Raw genomic sequence first — 14,241 nt, 5'->3', positions numbered from 1 at the left:
TAGTAGCAGTAGTAAATGTAGTATCAGTAGTTGTCGTAGTAGTAGTAGAAGTAGTAGTAGTAGTAGTAGTAGTAGTAGTAGTAGTAGAAGTAGTAGTAGTAGTAGTAGTAGTAGTAGTAGTAGTAGTAGTAGCAGCAGCAGCAGTAGTAGTAGTAGTAGTAGTAGTAGTAGAAGTAGTAGTAGTAGTAGTAGTAGTAGTAACAGCAGCAACAACAACAACAGCAGCAGTAGTAGCAGCAGTAATAGTAGTACTAATAGAAGTATGTTATGTTATATCAGAGCCTTGCCTGCTTTGACCAGCTATATATATGCGTACAGAATATTTACACATGTTACGCAACATTTGATTGGCTGACTAACTCGGGATCTCGAGATGACGAAAATTCTCTCCTCTTTTATTTAATGCACTCTGCCTTTATTTACTGCACCGCTCTTTTTTTTAATTGTACGCCGCTTTTATTTAGTTTTGCACTCCTCTTTTTTCTATCTCGTGGCCACGACATAGCTAACTCGTGGCAACGAGATAGAAAAAAGAGGAGAGCAATTTAAAAAAAGAGAAGCAGCGCTCTTTTTTTAATTGTACGCCGCTTTTATTTAGTTATTCACTCCTCTTTTTTCTATCTCGTGGCCACGACATAGCTAACTCGTGGCCCCGAGATAGAAAAAAAAGGAGAGCAATTTAAAAAAAGAGAAGTGAATGTCACCTCTATGCCACCGCAAAAGACTGACTATCAGAAACGTTTCATATACATATATTGGGAGCTGAATAAAGATCCCTTGTAAAAATGAACATTTATTTTATTGTAATCTCGGATTTGTATTAAACGGCCTTAGGGCTATTTATATATAATTATTTTGATGAATATATTAAGTATCCAATCCAAATGACGCATCTATATCATTATGAATGAGTGCGTTTTTTCCGTTTATTCAAAGACCTATAAATACATGTATTTATGTATTTTATAGGTCTTTGGTTTATTACAATTTATAGATCTCTGGTTTATTGTGTTATTTTCAAAAAGACACTGATTATCTTTATTTAGATATAAATCAAACTTTGAGTAAAACCATAATTTAATATATGCCTAATTTCGTGGTTCATTTACAGATAGCCTGATATGCATTTTTATATCATGTTTTTTTTAATGCGAACCAGTTACAGTTCACTCTCGAAAAATGAAATGCTGGTTTTCAAGTGTTGTTTACGAATATTCGAATTGAATTTATTAAGTATATAATGCATTTGTTTATAACTAGATTACCTGTATATGTTAATTGCAATGTTCACATCCCCCCCCCGTATCAATATAATGTATTGTACACTTTACACATATCGTCACTATAGCTTGCTAAGCCGCGTTGAAAACACCTTTTGCTGTTGTTTTTTAACTTTAGTTAAAAACAATATTTAAGTTAATAATTTATGAATGTTTCCGTTGCATATAATCCACTTAAAATAAATATGTTATTGGAAGTAATAAAACAGTTTTCTTTTCTTGTGTACAGTACCTAACGGTGCCTCATTGTTCCTACATTCTGATGAACATATACTGTTACTTACTAATTATCGACAATAACGCCGAGATTATTACAAAAACACGTGTGGCAGTTATTAGGTTGCCCAAACTGCTAAATAATATTGTGCTTCAAACGGTTAAACACGTTTTAAAGAACGCACAACTGTTGTGTTCATATTTATTTTATGTTTTATTAAGCGTTTATATTTTCAAGAAAGATAAGTAAAATAATGTCATTTTATACAGTGTGTATAACACCTTCAATTTTAGATTATGATCAAACAACACTAATCAGGCATTTGATATAAAATCTCTGTAATCCCTTAAAAGTTACGCTCATTCCATATGTACGACACGCTTTGTTTGTCGGACAAAATGGCGGCCAGATAAGCGCTGCTAAGGGGTGTGTGAACAATCGATATCTGATTGGCTAATCGGAAAATTTGATTGACAGGTGGCGACTGGTTAATAGCGATAACAGGGAGAACACTAATTTTGCGCAATAGATACCTTATAATTGTACACGTTGCTGTATTATTGCTTTCATGTTTACTGTTGATGGTAAGGTGCGTTTGTATACCCTACCGCTGCAAAGCGGATGGGTTCCGTCCGTACGTCACTCTGTCAGTCCGTCAGTCTGCCTGTAAGACTTTCCTACACGCTTTATATATCATATACCCTTTGAATTTTCATGAAACTTGGCTTGAACGTTTAGGGCATTGAGAAATTGTCAAGAAGACAGTTTATTAAGACGGCTCAATTAAACAGATGTTATTCAAAGTCAAGGTTTGAGCCTATATTGTCCTGTTCGCTCTATATCTCTTTTACCTAGAGATATACATGACTTTAATGTAGGATCATTATAGCAATATGCAATAAGAATTAGTCAGTCACACCGGCTCAAGGTAAATGTCATACTTCAGGGTAGACATTTTATGTCCAAAATTCCTGTACCTATCGCAGGAGTTTCATACAATTTGGCTACAATGTATAGGTTTGAGGAGTTGTGCAGAAGACATGAATCTTTCAATTCATCTAAACCCCAAAGTCAAATATTTGAGCCTATAGTGTTCGTGTCAGTTCCTTATCCCATATTCCCATTAGAATATTTTCATGAAACTTGCCAAAATAAATATGGTCATTGAGACAATCTGCAGATAGCATGAAGCACTTATGCCGGCTCAATGTCAAGGTAATCCTTCAACATAAAAACTTGAGCCTCCTTTTACTATCCGCTTAATATTTCCTTTTACTTTAAGGATTTTCATGAAAATGCCGTAAATATTGAGATCATAAGATTATGTACACAAGGCATGTGTCGATCGCCTTGGCTTAAGGTCAGGGCTATACTTCAAACTTTAAAGATTTACCTGAAACTTGTGGTTTCAATGTTGTGGTAAATGATTTGATGAGTTGAAGACATGTGTCAATCGCGCTGACTTCAGGTCAAGGTCATACGTTTAGGTCGAACGATTTTCACGAAAAGATAAAGTAATTTAGAAGATTACAGAAATCATCAGTAAATCACGCTGGCTGAAAATTAATGTCATCAGTTCAAAGTAACTACGGCGGGAAATATAGCTGTGTTTTTGGACTTCTTTCTTGTCATAGTTGTCGTTAAATTCCATGCAGCTTCATTTTTGTATTTTATGTACATTTAAGGAAATCTTGCTTCTTAAAGTTTTAGTACGTTTATTAATTTTTATAGCTACCCAGTGAATTCTTGTATAGGATGACATATATTAAAAAAAATATTTGCATTTGGGGTGATCGAATTCATTTATCAATTATCTTCGAAAAATACTGTATCCGAGAAAATAATTAAAGTATGAATTATTTTGTAATAAAATGTGTTTGTTTATGGCTGTTGTTGTTTGCCTTAAAACAGACTAGTTGGATTATCAGTTAACGAGTGTCATAAGCAAAGTGACGCTGATGAGATAGCTAGGGGAAATAGACCATGTTATTTTAACAAATCAAAATAAGTTTGTAAAGAGCTAATCAAAGAACATATATAATAATTTTTATTCTAAATCAGCACATATTAACTATAAAGTAAAAAAGGCGCAACACAAAACAGCACATCTGAACGTTTTCGGACACAAATTTGATAATTTTTAAATAATGTTTTTCTGCCAAACATTTGTTTTCGACGACAATGTTTTCAATTTTTTAATAAAACATAAAGAAATGGCCCCGTTGATCTGATGGCAATGTCTGCATATTGATTCAAGCAAAATGTTCAAATTAATCGAATAAAGAAAATGCACAGTACACCGGCAATCAGGTTTTTAACAGAAGACAACCATTTCAGCAACGTTGCAGAAACACGAAACAAAGCCACTTTTCCTCACATCAGACTATTTTAACTAAAATGTTTCAAACATCAAGGCGATGTTTTGACCCTTTGCTATTTTCTCTATTTGTGAAAAGGCTTCAGAACTATGTTATGCAGAACAAATGTACTTGCGATTAAAGTATTGATAATATTGTACTTACATACAGTGTTACTATTTCCCGACGATATGGCTGTAATAAGCATCTCCCCCGAAGAAGTTCAAAGTCATGTGTACCGGTATCTTTTATATGTGTATTTCAGTTGTTGGGGATTAAAAGTAATTGTAGTAAGACTAAAATTATAGCACCCCGAAAACGAGATAGAATATTGCCATCATAGAAATAAACATATGGTGGTCAACAAACTGAAATTTCAAATCAAAGTGAATCTAAAAAGTGTTAAACTGTACATGGAATTGAAATCCAAACAGAGAACGCTTATTTGTTAAAGCAAATATGGCAATATAATTGTAGTTAATTTTATAGCATAAATATTATCTGTTTGCTGAAATACGATTCCAACTGTTGCATCATTTTTATGCTCCCCTAAAATTTTTTGGGGGAGCATATAGTCGCCGCTTCGCCTGTCCGTGTGTCCGTCCGTCCGTGCACAATTTTTGTCCAGGCTATTTCTCAGCAATTAATGACCGGAATTCAATTAAACTTTATGGGAAGCTTCATTACCAAGAGGATATGTGCATATTATCAGCCTGTTCTGGTCGGATGATTTTTCACAGAGTTATGGCCCTTTGAAATTTTCTATAAACTGTACATATAATGCAATTCTTGTGCCCCTCACTACTGACTGGAATTCAATGAAGCTTTATGGGAAGCTTAACTACCTTGAGGAGATGCGCATGTTATTTGTGGGTTCTGATTAGATGATTTATTTAGAGAGTTATGGCCCTTTGAAATTTTTAAGTTGCTAAACCATCCATCGTATTTTATTTTGTACAAAGTTATGCCCCTCAAGACGTTTCCTTTTATCTGAATATATAGTGCAATATTGTGACAAAAAAAAAACACTTTGGGGAGCATCACCCGTCTACGACGGTTTCTTGTTTAGAGAGTTATGGCCCTTTGAAATTTTTAAATTGCTAAAATATCCATCGTATTATTTTGTCCAAAGTTATGCCCCTCAAGGCGTTTCCTTTTATCTGAATATATAGTGCAATATTGTGACAACAAAAAACTTTTGGGAGCATCACCCGTCGCAAACGGTTTCTTGTTTAATTATGCAGTGGAAGTATGTGGAAATCAAAAGCAAAAGAATAAAAATGGGTGCGCAAACAACGTTCATTCGTTAAACCAAATATACATGTGACACTGCAGTTCATGGCGAAATAAGAAAATATCCGCTCCTTGTTCATCGACATGTAAGAATAATTAAATACTGGTTTAAAGTAAATATAACACAAAACGTGTTATTAATGCAATTTACCAGCAAAGTTTATATGAAAGCAATAACGAACATGCAAACTGGGTATTAAATGTTAAACAGCTTTAAGACTCTTTTGCCTTTTGTTACAAAATCGAAACTGTATCGATTTAGGCAATTTAAGAGTTAAGATTGTCAAACCGATGTAAGTGAAACATGTAAACATGAATGGTAGAGCTCTGTTTAGATTCTTAGGGTACTGAGAACGTGGCTAGTTATGCTAAAATCGTCTGCTCTGACGCTGATAATTCAAAGTGGAAGATGTTCTTGTCAGAAAACTCAAAGAACCTAACTATATTGTCTTTGCTTTAAAGAATTATATACCGAAGACGAATTTCACTTATGTCTGTGAGTAAGTTGTTCATACGCTGCGATCAGACAAAACTATTCAAAGCGATGTCAATAAAAAGACCGTCTGTTAACAAATTCCACAAATACAACTTATTGATGCGAATTTATTAAGCTATGAACTTATTTGAAAGATGCCTTAGTTATTAATAATAATGCTGTTGTCTAAATGACCATAAGTAGTTATCATCCATAGAATTTAAGTATAAGCTTTCGTAAATGTATTTAATTTCTAACCTGACTGTTAATATGATTGTATTTATTATTTATTCGATATTTGATTGTACTCCATAGATTTTAGGATAAGTAGAAGCTATAATTAAATAAAAAAATGTCTAACATTTCTATAAATATGATTGCTTTATTCATTTTTTTTTACATTTGATTGTATTCAATTAAATCACAAGTATGGGCTCTCGTAACATTATTAATTTCCTAACATGCCTTATATTACCAATTGTGTTACCTAATGTATGTAAACGTTCTGTTTTAGACGATATACACTATAAAAGTCTTAAAAAATGTTGTATTGTCTTGTCTTGTTCAGTTAAAAGATTCATATAGAATAAGCGCTTGAATGAGTACTTGCACATGGGACATGTTTTGTTAAAGGACCTGTGTGTACTGTGACTTTTGCCTTGCACCATTTAAACTAACATGAAGTGCGTGTTATGTTTTTAGGTAAGAAAGTCCATGAGTACCACTGAAAATATAAAAAAAAATAGTTCGAAGTCGTATTTACGTGCATAAAGGCGTAACTACGATAATAAACACGTAATAACGACAACAAACGCATTGCAACGCTAATAAACGCGTAATAACGCTACAAAGGGCGTAATAGCGCCAAACTGAAAGGCGTACAAACGCTAAAAAAGGCGTAATAACGCGCAAGAAAAGACGTAATTGCGCTAAAAATTGCGTAATAACGCCAAACTTAAAGGCGTTCAAACGCTAAACAGGTGCTATAGCGCAAACCTAAAAGGCGTACACACGAAAATCAAGGAGTTATAACGCCAATTTCAAAGGCGTACAAACTCTAAAAAGGCAGTATGCGAGTTATTCAAATGATTATGAAATTGACTGTAAATCACAAAAGAAGTGGCTCGATAGTTCTTTGATATATTCTTCCGGATAAATCAAGGAAGCCGAAACGTTATGAATCGCATTCCCAAAATTGAGTTGTAAGAAAACGAATCGATAATGAGGCTGACTATGTTGAATCTGGAATTGCCGAAAGATACGTGTTCAGCGGATAAAATAAAGTCAATAAAGTAACACAATTTTGTTTAAATTTTGGTTTAATATTTGACAGTTAAAGTAACATTTGTGTATAGTTGGATATGCTTGCGAAACTTATTTTATAAAAAATATATACTTAAAATAGCTCAATTGTTCATTTTCGGCTCGGGTACTACTTAAATGTACCCCGGGTACTCGTAAGCATACTTAAATGTACCTCTGGTACGGAAACTATACTTAAACGTACCCGGCCAATTTAGGCTGTACCCGAGTTTTATTCCTGCCCAAAATCCGTTAAACGCGCTACGAAAAACGAAACAAATTCTGTTTGAACAAAACCTGCCTCAAGATGCTTTTTTGAGTAGGAGTTTTGATAATATAGAGGACATTTTGCATATATTGACATTAGTATGAACATAATTAATTTGCAAAAAATTAGCCGACAACGACAAATACAGCGTTTGAATTAAATGTACCCAGGGTACGGAAAATATACTGAAACGTACCCGGGGTTCATTTAAGTATACTAAAGAGTACCCGGGGTACATTTAAGTAGTACCCGAGCCGACAATTACCAATCGAGCATTAATATAGCCACGTTTGATAACGTTACTGTGATGGGCATCATGATTTGTTAATTAAAAAACAATATCATCGAAGATCATAATTGTATGAGTGTCAGTAGAAGTTGATCATGGCTTTTTCATTGAAATGTATTAATCTAAAAAGCACTTAGAAGGGAATTCATTTACCAATGTATCTGGTAAAGTTTGGCAATAGCCAAAACCTTAACAACATTGGTGTCACAGTCTTTCGAGCTGTATGGGTCTGCAAACCATATTTCAGATGTGATTTCTCATATTCAAATTGCTCAATAACAATCATCTCGCGTTAAATGTCCACAAAGCATGCGAAACATTTTGCATAACCACACCCTTTGTAAAAGTAAACAGTGTTAAAGCTTGTACAGATACCAAATAAGGCACCGAATTTTTGCGAGTCAACACGACACACGCATGTCAATCAGGTGGCATCAAATTGAGCTAAACACAATTTCCGAGCCTTAAAACACAGAGTGGCGAGTCAGATGAAACCCAATTCGTATTGTACAAAGTTTTAATCAACAAATCAAAATGTGCTATGATGACTGCAAACTTGCATAATTTTTCACACTTTACCTCGAAGAGTGAATTGTGCCTACCCGAATAGTATTAGCTAAACATTTTATTGACTTCAGCGGTTTGATAATATTTGTTAACGTGCACTGTGGTTTACGTGCATTATTGATTTTGGATTGTGATAGATTTAAATGCATACTCCAATAAAAAAAGTTCATGGAGACAATCGCTTTGTACAAGCGCAAATATTGGGTTACATCGATCAGATACACATTACAAAGCATGTTGGGTTACACTAATGTTCTAATGCTCTAGAGCAATCAAGTTATTATCCAACAGACATGTTATCTGTCCTGTAGTGATCGGAGCTATATTGCCCAACATGGCTGGGTCGTTATTTTTATTAATGAAAGTCTTATATGTAAAATGGATCTATATTTGGCAACTTTTTCATTTTGATTGATTGAGGAGTATAACAATTACAAGAAAGAGGCATTACTAATAGAAAATCTAAGTGTAATTTTCATCTATTAAATCCTTATCGAAAGCACTCGAGATGTCAAATCGACAGAAGGAAAAAATAATGTAAAATCTCTATTACTGTCGGGCATAGAAAACGAGGATATTTTCAAAGCTCTGGGTCGGAAATGTTCGGTAAGAATCATTTTCCACGAGTTGATAATTTCTGTAATGTATGACTTTGAATTGATTGAATTACAACAAAGATGTTGGAAGTTTCATTAAACGATAAAGAATTGTATGAAATGAATTAAATAAAAGTTTTTGAACCAACCCACATATGCAAAACAAGGTATAAGTACTGATTAGATTTTTCAGTTATTTCGACCTCGTGAGGGCTGAACATTCAAACGCGCGAGAAGCATAGGCGCGAGTTTATTCCACACAAAAATGCATTCAGGTGTGTGATTTAAAGATTTAAAATAAAAGTTGTCAATGCTATTCTGCTATCGTGTCTAAAAGTGCACAATTTTAAGGAACATTGTAATTGCCAGTTATGCAGTCAAAATTGATGAGCACCTTTATTTCTTTAATTTTTATATGTAGGTGTGTATTTTTTAATTAAATGAACAATCTGGTCACCTAAGTGAGAAGTTGAAGGACAGAGCCACAAAACCCCATAAGACAGAGTAGACGATACGCGAGAGAGCTAGCGCGTAGAGCTCCCTCTATCCTCCTATACTATGCACGCTCCGTCTATCTCTCTCTCTCTCTCTCTATCACTGCTCTCTCTCTCTCTCTCTCTTCTCTCTCTCTCTCTCTCTCTCTCTCTCTCTCTCTCTTTCTCTCTCTCATAATTCTGTTCACTTTGCCGGTAGTATATGCCTCTTATAAACCCGCAGTATGCGGAAGACCGTCAGCCTGGAGTTGCCTGCACAATCCATTATAATACTTTATGCCAGTGCATGGAAATGTGTATCCAATAACGTCAATTATTTTTATAGAGCATCTCGACGGCTGTCGTTCATCTGGTCATGCATGATGAGATCAACAGGAAATGGAACAAGCGTAACTATGGCGTGGTGTGCTTTGTGAGGGACTGTGCTCAACGATCATACTTCATCAGGCTATTCGATCGAAATGTAAGCGTACTCACATTTACAATTAATTTTAGATAATTGATGTTGATAACAAACAACAATCAAATTAATTCGGGTCTATTTATATTACCTTGATCAAAAGACAAAGGCATGAGATACTCTCAAGTGCATTTCCTGACTTAAATCAAGACTTCGCCCAGGGTCGGATTAAGCTGTTTTGGGGCACAACGCTGAACATGTTACAGGGGCCACCTTCCCTCTGGTCCCCTTCTGTATATTGAAAATAATACTTGATACTACAACTACAAAGATAAGAAAATAGTTGACAATTACACACATATATATATATATATATATATATATATATATATATATATATATATATATATATATATATATATATATATATATATACTTACGAGGTCAATATAAAAACGGGGTCTGTATACAACCCCGCATTCTAGGCACCTTTAATTACTATGAGGGGGTGTAGGGGAGGTAATGCAATCAAATGTCACAATAAATTGAAATCTTATATTCCTCGCAATTAATTTCGCTATATATCTCCTTGTATAAGATGTTAAATAAATGACGTATTTATATATAATCATATATTAGGTACCCCTATATACCTTAATTCATGTAACAGATTCCAGCCTATAAGTCTCTTTTACGACACTTCAGCTGGCAAAAGTCATCGATCAGCTGTGTGAAGTCTAGTTCTCTGAGGACTTGACATTCAATAGACACTAGCCCCAATGCTGTCAACCTTTCCTGACTCATGGTGTTCCTCAAATAGTTTTTCACGCGTGCTAATGTTGAAAATGACCTCTCACCTTGACAGTTATTAACTGGAATTGTTAAGTATATGCGTACAGCGATGGCAGCATTTGGAAAAGTTGTCTGAAGTTGACCTCCATCTAACTTCAGCAGTTTACTCATGTGGGTGATGGTTCTGTCTTGGTCCGCTTCTAAGATGGCTTTGAACTGAACTATCTCATCAACAAAAGACGCCTCAATGTCATCTGGATAAGACTCCACAAGATGCGTTGCACATTTCCGTAAATCATCCAAGGTGAGAAACTCAAACTCTGTCATGAAACCAAACAGTTTTTGAAGATCAGAATATGCGCTCAACCGCTTGCGAAGTTCAACAGTGAGACAGTCAACTATGCTGTATAATGTGTGAATTCGAAAATTGTCGCGCGCTTAACTCCGAATTCGCATCTGGGGTCGTACTCTCGTCAAGAAATTGTTTCCGCCGTCTCGTACGCTTATTCGCATCATTATATTCGTTGATTGCAACAAACGCTTTGGCCATCTCTTCAATATCGTCAAACGTGTCCCGGGTATCCAGTAAAAAGCTGATAAGAGAGTACTAAAGTTTCACAACATTCAGTAAGTCAATGTCAACTTTCTGCAGACACAAGCTTGTGGCATTGAACCGCTCTAAAATGGTATGCCAAATGATGGTCATTAAGGCAGTGTCCTACTGCTCCATCTGTCTGATCAACCGAACTGCCGTCAGCCTTGTTTCCGGAGTCTGTGTAGTTACAGTTTTTATGGCAATGAGAGCCTTCAGTATTTCTGGATAGTTGGAAAATAACGATTTCGTTGAATCTGCCCTTGCACTCCAGCGAGTATCTGACAGCGTTTTTACCACGAGACCGTTGGGAGGTAAGGCGTCCTTGAACTTCCTCTAACGGTGTGTTGATGCTGAAAAAAAGTTATAGAGGGCTTGGAGAAATGTGAAAAAAATGACGTGGCACCCAAACAGCTAGATGCGGGGGGCAGAGCCAACGAGATTTAAGGAGTGTGCGGCACAGGGGGGCATAATGTGCAAGAGGGTTGAATTCTCGAATTCGTGCTTGAAGTCCTGAATAAATCCCAGAAAGTTGGAGGCATTATCGTAGCACTGACCTCTCAGATTGGATATGTCAAGTCCAAGTTCTTCAAGAATTTTTGTGACAACAGCAGACATCCTTTCGGCACCATGACTGTGGAGTTCTACAAACAGCTTCGTTCGTTGTAGATGGTGTGATACGAGCAAAAAACTGCGTTAATTTTGGAACAGATGCTGAAGCCTCCTTCATCAATGCAGCATTTTTCCGCTTTTCGGATAAGTCCGGCGTGACATGGTGAGTACTGTAATGTACATTATAAAGAAGTGAAACTCCAGCTGCTGGATCAGTATTGCATTCTCATTATATTAAACAATTAGTTGGTCTTTTATTTAAGGCAAGTGAACAATTGCCAAAACAGTACGAAACAGCACAATACGAAACAACAATTACATACACACATAGAAGAATAAAGCTCTGGTCACCGCATTGGAACGGTCAATGCAACGCATTGGGGGTTTAAACCGGTTTTAGAGCGCTCAACCTCACACTTGGCGCAGCAATTTTCATGATACATATAAGTGTAAATAAAATTTAACCTCATAGCATTGCAACTCAAATTAAATAATAATAAAAAGGAATAAAAACGCATTCAATTTAATTACCATTTAATTACTTATACATAATTAATTATGTAAATGTTTTTCGAATCTGTCCGAATATTAGTACACACAATGACTGTATATAGTTTTTACAAAATGCATTGTATTTTACAAAAAAGTGATTTATCAGTTCTAATATATTTAAATCTTTGTATTTACCTCGTGTTTACTCCATTATATATGCTGTTGTTGTATGATGAGTCCGATTTCAAAAACATAACTGAAATTCCTGCACTGTCAAAATAGATGCAACAATGCAAATGGGTGACGTCATAGCCAGCAATGAACATAGATGACGTCATATGCAGAAATATGGTGTAGTTTTATTAACGTATTACATGCATTTCATTTCAAAAAGGCGTTAAACTCTTAATGATCACTCCTCGTTTTGAATTCTGAGACGATTTTTGTGATAAATTACATATTGTTCATTCATGTATATTGTTAAAACAGTGTGAAACTAGCCTGCCGTCGGGAGCCCCCAAAAAATCGGGGGCCCCCAAAAAATCTGGGGCCCAAGGCTGCAGCCTTGTTAGCCTAGTACTTAATCCGGCCCTGCAAATAGGCGTTAAACCCTTAATGATCATTCCTCGTTTTACATTCTAAGACGATTTTTGTGATAAATTACATATTGTTCATTCATGTATATTGTTAAAACAGTGACAAACTAGCCTGCCGTCGGGGCTGCAGCCTTGTAAGCCTAGTACTTAATCCGGCCCTTACTTCGCCGTACGAGAAGATCTAAAAAAAATCAAAGAGTGGGGATCAAACCGCTGCGACTACCAAAATATTTATGTCAAACATACCTAAATTCTTACATATTGTTAGATGACAGCTGGCAAAAAATTTGCAAGGATAACCGCTCTATATTAATTTGAAAGCCCTGTTTGAAATTTGCGAGCACTTGGTTTTTTGCTTGTACAAGATTAAATTTTTTATAAACTATTAATAAAGCACATTTGAACGTGTCTCCCTATAATAAATATCGACCTTACTAATAATTATCTATCGTTTATGTTGCAATATCGACATAAATAATTTACATCATTTAATATATAAAATATATATCTAAAAACCATATTTTCCCTTCTACTGATCCACTCATTAAATTGTGACGTTTAAAAATATTATAAAAAAAATCATTCCATTGAATACTATATTGTATATTATTGTATATTGTAAAGTGTTAGAATCATTGTTATACAGGAATATTCGCATGATGCGATGCATGTGAAGAAAATAAACAACATGTTTAAGGTTGTCTTATAAGAGTTTTATTGGAGGCACTCTGTTGGTCATTCGGTGGGTTTGTCGATCGATTGGTCAGTTTGCATGAAATAGTTTCTCAATTCAAAATTACATCCTCATTCAGCGTAGACATTCAAAAAACGTTAAATACTATGAGAGTCCTAGTGTTGCGACGAGCATGATATTTTTTTAACATCCCATGTATTTCCAAAGTATGCTGGTGTATGAGCAATAGAAAAAAACTTAAAAACTATTGAAAATTCAGTGTTTTGCTTGTTTGCATTTCATAACAACTTTTGTTCACATTCCGTCAATAAAACACTGCATTCAATGTCCTGCATATTATATAAACGTCATTACTAAATTCCTTCATCAATAAATAATCTTTGCTTTAATAAATACTATATCTAAGAATTCTAACACTACGCGCGACTTGTTTTCTATAGACAAAGAAGGAAATATATATGTTATCTGCAGTCGTTTTTATGGTTTAACTAATTAACTCATCATAAGTAAACACTATCATCAACAGATTATAGTTTTTAACACAATTCATTTAATGATATAACATGAACAATTTATATAAAAAGTTCTTTACCAATCTTTCCCTTGTAATGGTTGTTGGCCTTTTGCATATATAAAATCATTTTTACGGTAAACACTGAATCAATCTTAGTACGAATTATGAATGTATAAGTACGAAGTATAAATATTCATTTATAAGTGTATTTCTGAATAATATTGTAACTTACCATGGGTGCGTATGACGCGGATTTCCCCACAGTCCACTTTTATCCTACAAATTCAACTTCTTTCTATGTGATAAGATAATTGCTACGTTCACGACATATACTTGCACCACCTATCGAATATATTGCTCATAAAGCAAAACAAACGCGCGCGTGCTCATGCAGTCATTATTAACACGTAA

The 14,241-nt window shown here is 34.9% G+C and overlaps 1 long non-coding RNA gene across 1 annotated transcript; it reads right to left on the bottom strand.

Moving 5' to 3' along the window:
* Positions 1-9,665: 9,665 nt before the first annotated feature.
* LOC127858242 (uncharacterized) lies at positions 9,666-11,269 on the bottom strand. Its single transcript, XR_008038828.1, has 2 exons — positions 10,192-11,269; positions 9,666-9,829 (listed from the first exon to the last, which is right to left on the bottom strand). It is a non-coding gene; the product is annotated as an uncharacterized LOC127858242 (long non-coding RNA).
* Between the last annotated feature and the right edge of the window lie 2,972 nt (positions 11,270-14,241).

The sequence above is a fragment of the Dreissena polymorpha genome, chromosome 1, assembly GCF_020536995.1.
Source record: "Dreissena polymorpha isolate Duluth1 chromosome 1, UMN_Dpol_1.0, whole genome shotgun sequence".
Classification (NCBI taxonomy): Eukaryota; Metazoa; Mollusca; class Bivalvia; order Myida; family Dreissenidae; genus Dreissena; species Dreissena polymorpha.
Note: the sequence above shows the minus strand (reverse complement) of the source record. Positions and strands in the feature narration are given on the sequence as shown.